The sequence below is a fragment of the Bos taurus genome, chromosome 9 (assembly GCF_002263795.3).
Source record: "Bos taurus isolate L1 Dominette 01449 registration number 42190680 breed Hereford chromosome 9, ARS-UCD2.0, whole genome shotgun sequence".
Lineage (NCBI taxonomy): Eukaryota > Metazoa > Chordata > Mammalia > Artiodactyla > Bovidae > Bos > Bos taurus.
Genome location: NC_037336.1, coordinates 101,532,774 through 101,547,917, shown reverse-complemented (window position 1 = coordinate 101,547,917; position 15,144 = coordinate 101,532,774). Strand labels below are relative to the sequence as shown.

Here is a 15,144-nt window from a genome sequence, read left to right as displayed (position 1 = left end):
ATTTTGGGGGCTTCTAAATGGAACTTGGAGATCTTGAATCTATTTCTGTGTGCATACCCTAGAAAGGCTTCAGGGCTCAGCATCTGCCAAACCCTCAACCCCAAGAAAGCGCTGATCTGAGGCCACTGGCAGCATTGCCTAAGAGCCACAGCACTTCTAGAAGGTGTGACTATTGCCTCGTCTAACTGTCCATTTTATAGTTGAGAAAATGGGGCCCAGGGAAGCAAAATGACTTGCTTGTGCTTCTAACGTGTTTGACAGGAAGTTCTTACTATGAGAGTGTGTGCTGTCTCTTATTAATTTTAGCCATTTCTGGTTGTGTGTTTTTTGGAGTTTACCATGGATTAGAAGATGCACAGATGAAGGCTATTTTCATTTTTTAAAAGAAAGCTACTCTAGGGGATATTTTTGGAATGTGCTCCATAACCTAAAATTATCCTAGAGAACCTTTTCTGGAAGTTGGGAGTTCTCGGTGGGCTTCGCAGTAGAGCCACTGAAATTAGAGTCTCACTTTTACCTCTCATAGCAGGGCAGTTCCTTCAACTCTCCCAGCCTCATTTTTCTCCTTTGTGAAATGGGGATGATGGTGACTCCTACCTCATGGGCTTTATATGATGATTCCGAGCTACTATACATAAAGGTTTAACATGGAGACTGGAAGATAAAATCAGTAATCAATCATTGTTAGCTATGGATATTGATAAAGTATTTCCCAGGCTTGTTGATGTTTTTCGTATTGTTGAATGTCTACCGGTTCTGTCTGAACCTGAGATTGGACACCCCCCTCACCACCATCTCCCCCAGGGCCTACAGATCCCATGGCTTCTGCTGTGTCCCAGCCTGGTAATTAATTAATCGTTGAGATGCTGTCCTGAGCACCCTGGGGAAGGAAAGGCAGAGATCAGTTCTCGCAGACTGTATTCCAGCCTGATTCATTCGATAACAGTGGCCCCACTGGCTAAGATGGAGCTCCCGTCGTCTGGCTGGGATGCCGCTGTTCCTCGTCCTTATCTTGCCTGTCACCTGGGGTCCAGGAATGCATTACAGCGCAGGTCCTGAAGCCGAGGCACCCAGAGCTCAGGCGGGTTCTAGATCAGAAACCGCCCTGCCATCGCTTCGCTGACCTAGCAGATCTTGGGGAAAGAAGCCTGCCCAGCACCCCTCAGTACCCTAGGAAACCTTCCAAGTGTGTGCAGAGCATGGTTCAGGGCTCGGTCAGGTTCAGAAAGGTTGGCCAGGAAACGTTCTGGAGAGAATACTGGGCTTTGATTAATGAAAAGGGGTATTGTTTACTCGGGGTAAGATTTATCTACCAGTTTGCTAAATGGATCAGTATTCAAGGTCGGCTCATTTAGGGAACACTTCTTTTGCTTGGGGTTAGCAAAGCCAGGAATTTGGTTCTCTTTGTCATTTCACCTGACTTTGACGTTTTTACTGAAAGACAGTTGGGGATGAATGAGAAGGACAAAAGGCAAGTCCTCTCCCTGGGGTGGGGCTTCGCAAGTGGCACTAGTGGTAAAGCAGGAGACGTCAGAGAGGCAAGTGTGATCCCTGGGTCAGGAAGATCCTCTGGAGGAGGGCGTGGCAGCCCACTCCAGTGTTCTTGCCTGGAGAATCCCATGGACAGAGGAGCCTGGCAGGCTGCAGTCCGGAGGGTCCCACAGAGTCGGACACGACTGAAATGACTTAGCACGCACACACGCACTCCCTGGGGTATTGATAGTGGTAAACTCGAGTGGAGAAGAGCTTCATTCACTTATTTATTTGCTCAATTATCTACACATTCCATGTGCCCTGTGCCAAGCAGTTGAGAGATGAACGTCTGATCCCTGCCCTCAGTGAATGTAACATCTGGTGAGAGAGGCAAAGACACATGGAAACTGCTGTGTAGGGTGTAAGTCCTGTGAAATCACTGGCGTCTTTGGAGTTCAGTGGTCTAATTACATCAATTGTCAATTTGTTCCCATTTCCAATGCTCACAGATAATAAATCATTATCCATGTGCACATATGGATACATTTTACTTACCCTTTTTAAAGGAAACCTGGTATCCTCATAAAGTAAAAGTTAAGGGACTGTTAGCAACTATAGCAATGTTGGCTCCATTCTGGGGGAAAAAAAAGAAAACTTCCTGGAAAGTTAAAGCATTCAAACTTATTCTTGATCCTTGATTGGTAAGCTCTTCTTGATATTGGGAGGTTTCCAGGAAAACCATTTGTAATTAAAATAATTGTCAGGTAGTTTCAGTAAATGCACCCAAAGAAATCCTATGTTAATCTTTGTTTTATTGGGCTTTTGGACAGCAGCAACAGCAGGTCAGTGGGACCACAGAAGTAGTCCATTTTCAGCCTCAGCATGTGCTTTGGCCTGTCCGACTCTTTGGGACCCTATAGACGGTAACTTCCCAGGCTCCTCTTTTGATAGGATTTTCCAGGCAAGAATACTGGAGTGGAATGCCATTTCCTTCTCCAGAGGATCTTGTCTCCTGGGTCTCCTGCATTGCAGGCAGACTCCTTAACTGCTGAGCCATTGGGGAAGTCTGTTTTAGTGAATACTTAATTTGCTTATTGTTTTACTTATTTATGCTTTGTTCCATTTTGAAGACACTAGACTTAATTCCTTATTTGTGGTCGGCTTATCTTTGCAATTTCAGTACACACTTTCTTTCCTTACATCCAGGAAAATACCCCCAAAGTATTGTTTCTTATTCAAAAATATGTGAAAAGACAACTAAAAATATTTAGATTTCACCCCTTAAAAAAAATTGTTTGATTGAAGTATAGTTGGCTTGGGCTTCCCAGGGGGCTCAGCAGTAAAGAATTTGTCTGCCAAACAGGACATGAGGGTTCGATCCCTGGGGCAGGAAGCTCCCCTGGAGAAGGAAATGGCCAGTGTAATTGCCTGGAGAGTCCCATCGACAGAGGAGCCTGCAGGGCTACGGTCCATGGGGTCACAGAAGAGTCGGACACGACTCCGCGACTGAACAGTAATAGCTGGCTTACGGTGCTGTGTTAGTTTCTACTGTACAGCAGAGTGATTCAGCTATGCATATATATACACACATTCATTTTCATATTCTTTTCCATTGTGGTTTATCTCAGGATATTGAATACAATTCCCCGTGCTTTACAGTCGGACCTTGTTTATCCACCCTGTATGTAAGAGTTTGCGTGGCCCATCCATCCCTCCCCCGCTCTCCGCCCGCTTGGCGGTGGTTACGAGGCTGTTTCTGCGTCTGTGCGTCTGCTTTGTAGATTCACTCCTTTTTTTCGACCTCTTTGACCTATTCACTGAGCGTCCTCCACCACCCTGATGTAGCCAAGACTTGTGTGTTAGTCACTCAGCTGTGCCCACCTCTTTGTGACCCCATGGACTGTAGCCCACCAGGCTCCTCTGTCCATCGGATTCTCCAGGCAAGGATACTGGAAAGGGTTGCCATTTCGTCCTCCAGGGAAATCTTCCCGACCCAGGGATCGAAGCTGGGTCTCCTGCATTGCAGGTGGATGCTTTACAATCTGAGCTACTGGGGGAGCCCTCGCCAAGACTATTTCTGTATATTTTTCACGCATTTAGAAGTGCAGGAATGAAATAAAACACACTAAGCAAAAAACGGCATATCTGTCCACGTCAACTGCTTTGCCAATTACCCTGGATTGCATGCTGTTTCTTGCATGTCAGGTGGACAGTTTCTTAGATGAGCCAAGTTAATAAGTGGGTTGGAGGTGCTGGCACTCTGAGACAGGAGCTGGAGCAGGAGATAAAGAGTGATGTCTGCACAAGAGCCCAGGTGTGGACTAGTCCCTACAGGGCTCCAGTGGGCAGTGCCCTTTCAGATATGGGGAGACTGGGGGTGACCGTGTTCAGTGTGAGTCCAGCTGGGAACCAGTAGTTCAGCCAGAAAGGCTCTTCACCTTTGGTCCAAGCTTCCGTGTGTGTTAAGTAAGCAAGCCAGTGTAGCTAAAAGCATTCTCTAGCATGCACTGCTATTATTTCCAATGACGCTGGCTTGTGTTGTATTTTTCCCCCAGCAGCATCACGTGTCAGCTGATGTATTTTCACTGGTAAAAGCTAGTAAATTAAACTCAAGTAGGAATTACCAGCAGATAGTCTGTAAAGCTACAGTGTGATTTAATCAAGCAAGCGGCTCAGATACATTCAGTATAAAATATTGTTCGTCATATCTGACTTGCAGCGGTGTAGGAAGTCTTCCCTGCCAGTGAGTTGGCTCAGGAGCTGTCATGGTGGTGCAGGTGTAATTAAACCCCGGGAGCCTGCACCCCGGGGGTAGAGATGACTGTGGTGGCTGTGAGTCTGCTTCTCACAGTCTGATCACTGTGGCTGATCCCCAGGCCGGCAAGAGGCAGAGTCTGGAACCACGTGCCGACAAGAGCTCTCCCCCTTCAGACGTGAGCCCGGCTCTCCCAGCCCTTCTTTCCCGCTGGCCGGACCTTGGGCTTCTGTGTCGTCCTAGGTGGGCCCACTGCGCCTGGTTTCAGCAAGAATCCTGCTGTGTCGATTCAGAGAGGACCCTCGGCTAGCCTCAGTGTTTGACCACCCTTGGCCTGTGGTCCAGCTCCTCACCCCCACGACCCCAGGCAAGGTGTGGCAACCCTGACCCGCCTTCAGCTCAGTTTACAAAGAATTGTCCTGCCCCCACCGGCCACCCACCTGCCCCTGGGCTGCAGATCACCCCCCGCCCTCCTCTTTCGGGATGGAGCTCCATCTCGGTCCCCTGTGGCAAACCCATGGCAGTGGTCCCTTGAATAACGTCTTCCTCATCGTCTCTAGCAAGTGCCAGAATCATTTTTCTTGAGCAGTACCTGTTATTGTTAGAAATCTGCTTGTGTGCCTCGATATCTCTTAAAGGGGGTCCCAGGAACACCACTGATCAGACAGCCCTGACCTAGTCCAGCCAGCACACACTCGGTACCCGATCTTTTCCACAAGCTTTGGTTTGCCGGCTCCCAAGGCTGCCCTGATAGCTCAGTTGGTAAGGAATCTGCCTATAATGCAGGAGACCCCCGGTTCGATTCATGGATTGGGAAGATCCACTGGAGAAGGGATAGGCTACCCACTCCAGTGCTCTTGGGCTTCCCTAGTGGCTCAGCTGATAAAGAATCTGCCTGCAAAGCAGGAGACCTAGGTTTGATCCCTGGGTTGGGAAAATCCCCTGGAGGAGGGATAGGCTACCCACTCCAGTATTCTGGCCTGGAGAATTCCATGGACTGTATAGTCCCTGGGGTCACAAAGAGTGGACATGACTGAGCGAGCTTCACTTTCACTCCAAGGGTCTGCAGGCTGCCCCACCCTGAGAGCCCCAGGAGTCAGCTCCTGTGCCATTCAGGGACAGGAGAGGGTGGCAGGGGTGACAGAGAGCCAGGCAGGGGTGCTGTCCCCTCGCCCCGACCCCCTCCCTGACCAGAGGTCCCCTGCTCCCCCCGCTGGCTGTGCTGGGTCTTGCCGGCCTGGGCATGTCCTTCTCCCTCCCGCTGTTGGCCGCACGGGTGGCGAGGCTGCCCTCCGGTTATTAAATGACCGGCAGGTTGGATGTGCCCGGTGAGGGAAGCGTCTGCCCTTGGGCTCTGTGGCGTTGCCCACAGCTGGCTGTGATGGACCCCGTCTGGAAGGGGGTCAGTGTGTCGTTGTGGGGAGGAGAGGTTGTCCTCCTGAGCCAGCCTCTCCTCCCTGCCCTTCTGAGGACTTGCCCGCTCCCAGTCAGCCCTGTCCCCACGAAGCCTGCTTCCCTGGGCCGAGCTGTGCGAGGCTGCTGGCAGCAACGCTCTCGGCCCGGTCGCTGTCATTTTAAACGTAATTCAGGGAAGTAGTGGCTCTGGCAGAGCAGAGAGGCTCCCACCATTCCTGGCGTCAGCTCGCTAGCGTGGGGCTCAGGAGCCGGTGGAGATGGTCTGACTTCTCAGGAACAAGAACTGTTTTTTATTTTGGCTCTTCTGCCCTCCTGTATTAAATTAGGGAGATTCAAAGACACAGATCAGAGGACTTCCTGGTGGGCCAGTGGGTAAGACTCCCCGCTTCCACTGCAGGGGACTCGGGTTCGATCCCTGGAGTGGGAACTTGAGATCCCACATGCCACTTGGCGTGACCGAAAGAAAACCCACACGTTAGAGGAGGATTGGTCGGCTTGGGTGTCTGCAGTCAGCGTGAGCCGTGACATTCTCTGTGTTGGGACACCCGGCCACACTGTCTGCCCGGAGGCAGCTTTTACTTGTTAAAACGCGCGGTTATTAAAACATATGGCTGTTAAAATGTGCGGTGGAATCTTTAAGGAACAGGGATGGAGGGATTTTACTTTGAAAGACTCCCTTTTGGAGTAGTTGTGTTGGAAATGCACTAGTGACTATTGAGCAGATTGCTCGGTCAGGTCTCAGTTTTAACACTTTTGGCCCAGGATAGTTGCAAAGTTTCTGCAGCTAAGATTAGATACATCGTTTCAAATATATGTTTTACATCCAAAGGACAGTGTGGATGATCTCTAAGAATGGAAAACGGAGAAAGCTTCTTATTGTGAGCCGTGAGTAGAACATGCACTGGGGAGGGCGCTCTGTGGACAGCTTGCACAGGAAGGGGGCGTGTGGGAGGGGGGCACCTGCCGGGAGGAGGCTGAGGGGCCAGGTGGGGCGGGCAGGCGAGCGTCCGCACGGCCAGTGTGGAAAGGGGCCAATCGCGGAGACACTGTTGCTGTATGCCTTGCTGCTCTGTTTGGTTGACTTTGAAGATTAAGTAAAGGAAAAAAAAAAAAAACCAACCAGATAAAGCAGAAAAGAACACATTTTTAGAACATCCTTGGCTTCTGGCTTTCTGCTTTAGTTTGCAGCTCAGGAAGAGGGCAGGTGGGCTGCCGGAATAAGGGAGCGATGCTTGCTACCTGCCTTCATCCCAGAGAACCCCGAGAAACAGCGTGAGGCTGGGCGTGACTTTTGTGTTTCTAGATCTCAGCAGAGAGAACACATGGATTTGGATGTGTGAGGCACTCAAGACTTTGCAGAATTCACTCCAACAGAGATGTGAATAAAAACGCTGAGGCTGGTGGGCCGTGCTGAAGCCGGTCTGCGGAGGCTGGGCGTGCCCTCGGCTGGGCACTCAGACCCCCGCCGGAGGGCTCCCTCAGCACGTCGCTGTGTTTCCTTTGACTCGACGTTGCGGTTGAGGACCACGGAATGCCAACAATCGGCGTAAGAAAGTGACAGTGATTTGTCGAAACGAACCAACTGCGTTCGTGCGCGCGGGAGGGGGAGGAGGGGCGCATCTGAGAGCTCCCCACGCAGTGGTGGGGCGACTCAGCAGGGGTGACGGACATTTGCCCAGAGCATCTCGGGAGTCTGGGAGCTTAGCAGAGGCCTCTCACCTGCTCTGGGATCCACGTCCCTCCTCCCGGCCCCGCCCCCAGCCTGCTCCTTCTGCCGGCAGTCCTCCCTCCAGTCCTTCCCTCCTGTGCCGTCGGCCACGCCCTCCCACCCCCGCCCGGGCCCAGCCTCCCCCAGGGAAGCTGACCCGTGGCTGGGATTCAGGACCAGCACTTTCTCGCGAGGACTCTGTCCCTGGAGAGCTTGCGTTTGGTCAGGGACAGCCTGTGGGAGCCAGGGAAAGGAGTCATTGCCGTGTGATGGAGGGTGGCATGGAGCGCGCTGCCCAAGGGCCAGTCTGCAGCGGTGGTCCCTGCTCAGAGCCACGCCCCATCTCAAGAGGAGGGTGCTGGATGGACAAGCCATGAGCAGAGCCCCTCCCTGTGGTTTGGGCTCTGCCTCCCATTCCTGAGGAGTTCTCGGTTTGGAGAAAGTTCACCGGATCACCGAGGCTCCTGCAGGGTCAGCAGGGCCTGGGGAAATGGTGCTCCCTCGGCTGGTAGGGAGACCCCCCATCCCCTCTGATGGCGTCCTCCAGGTGGGCCCCGCTCTGTGTGAGCTCTGGGCCTCCCGGCTGTGCGTGAGTTTGCATAAAACCTTGAACCCACTTGTGTCTCATCTGGGACCCATGGAGCTGTGCTCTGGGGGCTCTGTGTCCAGGAACAGCCAAGAGTGGCTGTCAGGACCACTGTCCTGCTGTGTCCCACACACGTATTCTCTGTGGCCCGCATCTCCTGCGACACATGTGAAGTCTGTGGAGGTCTTTTTGGAAGGTCTCTCTTAGGTATTGGGCTTCCTCAGTGGATTGATTAGTAGTAAAGAATCCGCCTGCCAATGCAGGAGATGCCGGTTCCATCCCTGAGTTGGGAAGATCCCCTGGAGAAGGGAATGGCTGCCCGTATTCTTGCCTGGAGAATCCCGTGGACGGAGGAGCCTGGTGGGCTACAGTCCCTGGGGTTGCAAGAGTCAGACATGACTGACCAATTAAAACAACAAACAACAAAACAGTCTCGGGTATTAACTGAACGTTCACCATGTGCCTAGAAATGATCTGTAGGACTTGGGCTCAGAGGGTTTAAATGTAGGGAAAAATGGCCGTGACCTGAGACCAATAATGTGGCTAAGGTTAAAGCCACTCAGAAAACACGGCAAAGCCACACATCTGCTTGAGGAGGACCCGAACTGTCGGGCCTTCCGCTGCAGGTCCAGCTTACGAACCGTCCGTCGGTCAGCTGCCTGGCGCTTCAGAATCTTCCACAGGCAAAGCGTCTAATCTGCATTCGTGGTGTAGCTGGTAGAGTGTCATCTGCAGTAAAAAGTATGGAAAAGCCGAACGCTGTCATCACTTAAAATTTCTTAAAGCAGTAAAATGTCTTAAAAGGGTTGAGAAACTGCCAACATTTTAAAAGCAAATTCAGAAATTTCAAAATGTTTTAACGCTAGCAATTTTTAAAAACTAAAACGATGAAAGTTGAATGGGCTTTTATTTTAAAAGCCAGTACTTACCTAGGAATAGGTTTAATTCCAGGGAGGTGGCTTGTATGATGTCTTAAAGCAATTTCTAGTCCCATTTGAAGGCTTTTGAACTCCGAGTGTGGTTGTGATACACCATTCCACTTCAGAGCCTACAAGTCCTCTGTCTGACTCAGGACAAGCGGGTTGCCCTCCTCTTCCTTCCCTTCTCAGGAGCAGCATGGTTCTCTGAAGGAATCCCTCTGTGCTTCTGACCTCTGGCACCTTTCTCAGGGGTACAGCGGCCGGCTGGGTTGGCTGGGTGCTCCCCACCCGAGCCCCACACCTGGGCTCGAAGTCCGTGGAGCTCATGCCTGCACTGCTGTTGAAAGACCACCACTTGAGGGCCCCAGCCCTCCTGTACCTGGTGGGCCCGATCCCTGGGCTCACCTTCCCCCTGCACCTTTCCCCCCAGGGGGACATCCCTGACCACTGGTGGGGTCTGATGCATTTTGGAAACTCTTTAAAGCATTATGGAAATGTAGGACTTCCCTGGTGGCTCAGAAAGTAAAAAATCTGCCTGCAATGCAGGAGACCCGGGTTTGATCCCTGGGTCAGTAAGATCCCTTGGAGGAGGGCATGGTAACCCTCTCCAGTATTCTTGCCTTGAGAATCCCATGGACAGAGGAGCCTGGCAGGCTGCAGTCCATGGGGTCGCACAGTCTGACACGACCTGGGGACTGAACAAGCGTACTGTCATTCACGCGACAGTGGAAATGCTTGTGAGGAGCCCGCAAGACTGACTTCCTAGTTTTCAGGGTCTATGAGGAAAGACTCCAGAATGGAAATTGCAAGGCTCTGTTTTGCTTCCCTGAATCCTTTGTAACCAACATAATCTATGAATCTCACTCTTCTACGGTATTATGTCAGCTTCAGCAGCTCACCTTTGAGCTTGAAAGGCGTGGCTATCTGTGGCTACCCTTCACGGGCATTTCATGTTTCCAGATACACATCTGTCACTGCGAGAGTGACGGAGGTCTCACTCCCAGAGCTTCTCCACCTGGGAGGAAAACGGCAGAGACAAAACCAGGGTTGAAGTGACTATTATTTTTCCAGCCAGCAGGTCTTTCTTGCATTTTATAAGTTTTAAGGTGAAGGCGCCTGAACTATTTGAAAACTAAACAACACGAGTTTCCTTTCTCAGCAAAGACCAGTGTGAAATACTCACTTTGACACTCTGGAGATTAAAATGATCAGATCTCTATAAATATTTAAGTTTATATGAACGTGTGTTTTAACTGTGTGTGTGTGTGTGTGTGTGTGTGTGTGTGTGCACACACTACATGTGGTGGTTTCCTGGCCATGGTGATTAGCTCAGAGTGGAGCATGTGGTCTAAGACAGTCAAAATGGATTGTAACTTGGGACCTTTGTTATTGGCTCTGGAGGAACAAGGAGGCATGGAGCCTGGCAGCTTCCTGAGAGCAGGAGGTTACCCATTCTACAGGGGAACCGACACACAGAGCCATAGAGAAATGAGGTTGAGCCTTGATCAGCCCATGCCTGAAGTCCTCACTGCCTTAGAATGTTTTGGTTATGTGATCCAACCAGTTTCCCTTATTGTTTAAGCCAGTTTGATTTGGGCTTTTTTAATGCAAGTAAAACCTGACATACTTATATCTAATTAACTATTTACTAGAATCCTAAAATAAGTATAATTATATCCTTTTCATAGATGAAGAAACTGTATTAAAAAGCTAAAGGGTTTCAGACCCAGAGAGCTGGTCATCCCATTAAAACACAGTGCTGTTGATTTTTATAATTACACAGGAGGGGTGTCTCCTCCATCTCGCTTTCCCTCCCTGCTCGCTTTGTGTGCCACAGAGGCAAAGCTTCTGGCGAGAGCCGAAGGAAGGTGGCAAGCACAGGTGAGGCGGAGAGACCCCAGGGGCAGTTACAGCCTATCGGCATCTCTGAAGCGGGCAGCGGCTGGATCCGGCCAATGCTCTTATGGCTGTTCGTCCATTTGGATGAAGGGGTATATGCAGTGTATCCAACAGTTTTGCAAATGTTGATAGAATTCTGCCAAATGGCTACTTGTAAAGAATAGGGATGTGTCTTAATAGGCTATTAAGGGCATGTCTTAATAGGATTATAATGTATATTATTTGGAAAATATAATAATACCTTTAAATTTATGTTTCAAAACATAGTAGAAACATTTTTTTCAGGTTTTCCAGTTTAACTGAGATGGGAAGTGGAGAAAATGACTTTTTTATTCATTTAAAACCTTGATGCATTTTTAAAGGTTTATTTCATTGACGTATAGTTGATTTACAATGTTGTTCATTTCTGCTGTTCAGCAAAGTGATTTGATTGTCCGTATATGTGTCTACTTTCTTTTTCATATTTTTCTCCATTATGGTTTATCACGGGATATTGAATATAGTTCTTGGTGCGAAAAACTGAACTACATTATGTTCGCAGTCGTTCCTTCGGTGTGTTTAGTGAGTCTAAAAACCCTTTTGTTCCTTTTCTGTCTACTTTTATTTCTCAAAAGTCTCCAGTCTAAAATCTAGACTATGTAAATAATAATTTAAATAAATAGGGTTTCAAAACAAGAAAGCAGTGGGTATTGACTCTAGAAAGAGTATTCTATTTATTGTACTTAGCTCCCTACTTCGTAAATTTATCCAGCATTATAATTTTATGTAAAAACGAATATGCGTATATTCACTTTATAGAATGCGTTTTGTGAAAACATTGTAACGTTGTTTTCTTTGCATTATTTTTCTCACACTTTTGTGCCCGAATCTCTGCCAGCAGTCCCTGTTGACTGCAGTGATCGTGTTTTGATAAATTACTGGAAGGAATTTCTCACATAAGCAAAAGACTATAAAACTACGATACGCCTGGTAAGACTCCTGAGCGAGCAGCCGTTTCTACCTGGAAGTATCCAGACTTTGTCCTCAAAGCGTGTCTAAGTGTTTGGCGTCACGGGTCATGTAATGTGATTGCCTCAGATTTCATCTGCTTCACCCGTCATGAGTTCGTTCCTTTAAATTGTGTCCTTGATTTTTGCTTACAGGTGATGGGCAGAACTCAGGAAACTCATGTTAATTTTCTGTCCCTTGTTCTGCCACCGCTCTTTGCGTTGGTTTGATTATCTTTCCATTCACAGGGACGAGAGAGAGCTTTCTGCATTGACTTCCGTGGTGATGTCATGCTTAATTGGAGAAAAATGACTTGCTTTCATACATTTATTAAATAATAAGCCACACTCTGTAGTAAATGCCATCATGCTCCCAGAGCCATTTCAGAATACCTTTTTCGTGTATATTTACCAGTATTTCTATCTCTAGCAAGCTCATGCGGGTGTGTGCTCAGCCACGTCAGTTGTGTCCGACTCTCTGTGACCCCATGAGCCCATCAAGCTCGTCTGTCCATGGGATTCTCCAGGCAAGAATACTGGAGTGGGTTGTCATCCCCTTCTCAGGGGATCTTCTTGACCCAGGGATCGAACTCGCGTCTGCCTTCATCTCTTGCATTGCAGGTGGATTTTTTACCCCCCTGAGCCACCTGGGAAGCCCCTCTACAAAGCTACTTGGTAGCAAAATATATTGTGTTGAAATAAATAGCAAGAGATATAAAGAGGAGATGGGAGTACAGAAATAAATTGAAAACAAGAATAAGAAGGGCAAGTGATTCAAAGCTAATAAATGTCCTTTATCTTGAAATAGGGCAGACAGGTATTTTCTGATTACATGAATATTCCAGTTTGTTAATTCCCCATTTCCAAATAAGTACAGATTAATAAAATATGCTGCTGTACTCAGTCGCTCAATCGTGTCCAGCTCTTTGTGCCCCATGGACTGTAGCCCGCCAGGCTCCTTTGTCCATGGGATTTTTCAGGCAAGAGTACCAGAGTGGGTTGCCATGCCCTCTTCCAAGGGACCTTCTCAACCCGGGGATCAGACCCGTGTCATCTGTGTCTCCTGTATTGCAGGAGGATTCTTTACCTGCTGAGCCATTAGGGAAGCCCCCGGTTAACAAAATACACTTGACACTAAAGCTTTTCTAAATAAAATTAAGCTTTTGATAATTCAGAATATACAGTGTTTTCATATTTCTAGTTCAGTATAAAAATCCAACCTTGTGGTTCAGCACCATAGCTATAGCAATATTATATCATAGAAAAATGATGGAATCATTTAATGTAACGGGTCCTGTCTCTCAGTTCTGTTCAGTCACTCATTCATGTCGAACTCTTTGCAACCCCATGGACTGCAGAACACCAGGCCTCCCTGTCCATCACCAACTTCCAGAGCTTGCTCAAACTCATGTGCATCGAGTCAGTGATGCCATCCAACCATCTCATCCTCTGTCGTCCCCTTCTCTTGCCTTCAATCTTTCCCAGCATCAGGGTCTTTTCCAATGAGTCAGTTCTTCACATCAGGTGGCCACAGTACTGGGGCTTCAGCTTCAGCATCAGTCCTTCCAATGAATATTCAGGACTGATGTCCTTTAGGATTGACTGGTTTGTCCTCCTTGCAGTCCAGGGGACTCTAAAGAGCCTTCTCCAGCACTGCAGTTCAAAAGCAGCAATTCTTCAGCGCTCAGCTTTCTTTATAGTCCAACTCTCACATCCATACATGACTACTGGAAAAACCATTGCTTTGACTAGATGGACCTTTGTCAGCAAAGTAATGTCTCTGGTTTTTAATATGCTGTCTAGGTTGGTCATAGCTTTTCTTCCAAGGAGCAAGCATCTTTTAATTTTATGGCTGCAGTCACCATCTGCAGAGATTTTGGAGCCCCCAAAAATAAAGTCTGTCACTGTTTCCATTGTTTTACTTTCATCAAGAGGCTCTTTAGTTCTTCGCTTTCCACCATAAGGGTGGTGTTATCTGCATATCTGAGGTTATTGATAATTCTCCCGGCAACCTTGATTCCAGCTTGTGCTTCATTCAGTTTATAGTAACCCTGAAAGTAAACCCAAATCAAGGTTTGTCCATGTGTCTATTACACAGGCACCCTATTTCAAACATCTCATGCAGAGCTGCAGTATGTGAAACAGATTTTGCAGAAGAGCCAGTTTGCTTGCGAGAGGATGAGAGGGTCTCCCTGTGGCCTTCCTGTCCCCTATGGGTCTTGACCAGATCACAGGATCCCAGAGAACCCCAGTTTGAAAGCCAAATTACTCTAGAAAAAAGACTAAGTAACACCTTCGTTATCTTTATCTACAGGTTAATCCTCCAGGCAAGTTGACAAACCCCCCTCTCCTCTTCCCTCAGCAGAGATGAGGTTGAATTTGGGCTGACCCTACCGTCAATATATATTCCGGAACTTATGCTTCAGAGTAAATCTCCAACCAATCTTAAATTGTTTAGTTATTCATGGTTAGTTCATTTTTCTCTTTCGTAAGAGTTCTGTTTTTAAACCAGATCCTTAGCTTCCTGGTTGTTTGGATCTGGGAATAAACATGACTCTGTATCCAACTGTGTATCAGCTGTGGAAGATACAGAGCAAACACCTACAGCCCAGAGCCCCCGAGACTGAAAAAGCCTTTGCTCCTAGAACAGGGCTGGAAAGAGAGTTGGGAGCTTTCTGAGCCATTCGCAGGGAGAAGTCATCAGGCGCTGTTACCACGCTCTGCAGAGTCGCGTCTATCTGCGCCATATCCGGGGAGATTGCTTTCACATGCCTTGTAGGTCCAAACGGTAGCAAAAATGGTATAGTTTCCCCAGGACTCAAAAGTGACTCTGGATTTTGTCTCCCTCACAGACAGAAATAATCCTGAAGCCTATAACTAAAATCTACAGGTATTTTTTTTCTTCCATACACTGCTGCTGCTGCTGCTGCTGCTGCTGCTAAGTTGCTTCGGTCGTGTCCGACTCTGTACGACCCCAGAGACGGCAGCCCATCAGGCTCCCCCATCCCTGGGATTCTGATAGATTGTTAAATTAGACGTGAAGATGTTGAGCCAAACGTTTTTCTGTTTTTGTGGTACCAAATTGAGTTCAGTTTACATGGGTATAGGGATACTGGTTAGCAATGCAGTTAAAGTTATCCAACTTCTAAGTCCTGTGTGGTTGCTTTGTACCTTTGCTAAAGGAGCATTGTTTATACCCCCAGAAACTTCATTTCCAATATGTGTTAAATGCCCATCCTAAATTCTCTTGCGTTGTCCGGAAGCAAATATCCTGGACGATTGTCTGTCATACATTCTGCTAGTGTCTTTGCGGGGGTCGGGCGGAGGGGTGTCTTTGAAAAATTCCAAAATTTCCCTGACAACTGACACAGAATTAAAATCAGACACATGAGAAGCATGTA

The 15,144-nt window shown here is 48.2% G+C and overlaps 1 protein-coding gene across 5 annotated transcripts in view; it reads left to right on the top strand.

Annotated features, from left to right (window-relative positions):
• RPS6KA2 (ribosomal protein S6 kinase A2) overlaps window positions 1-15,144 on the top strand; it is a 334,749-nt gene that overhangs the window by 180,238 nt on the left and 139,367 nt on the right. The window lies entirely within an intron of this gene.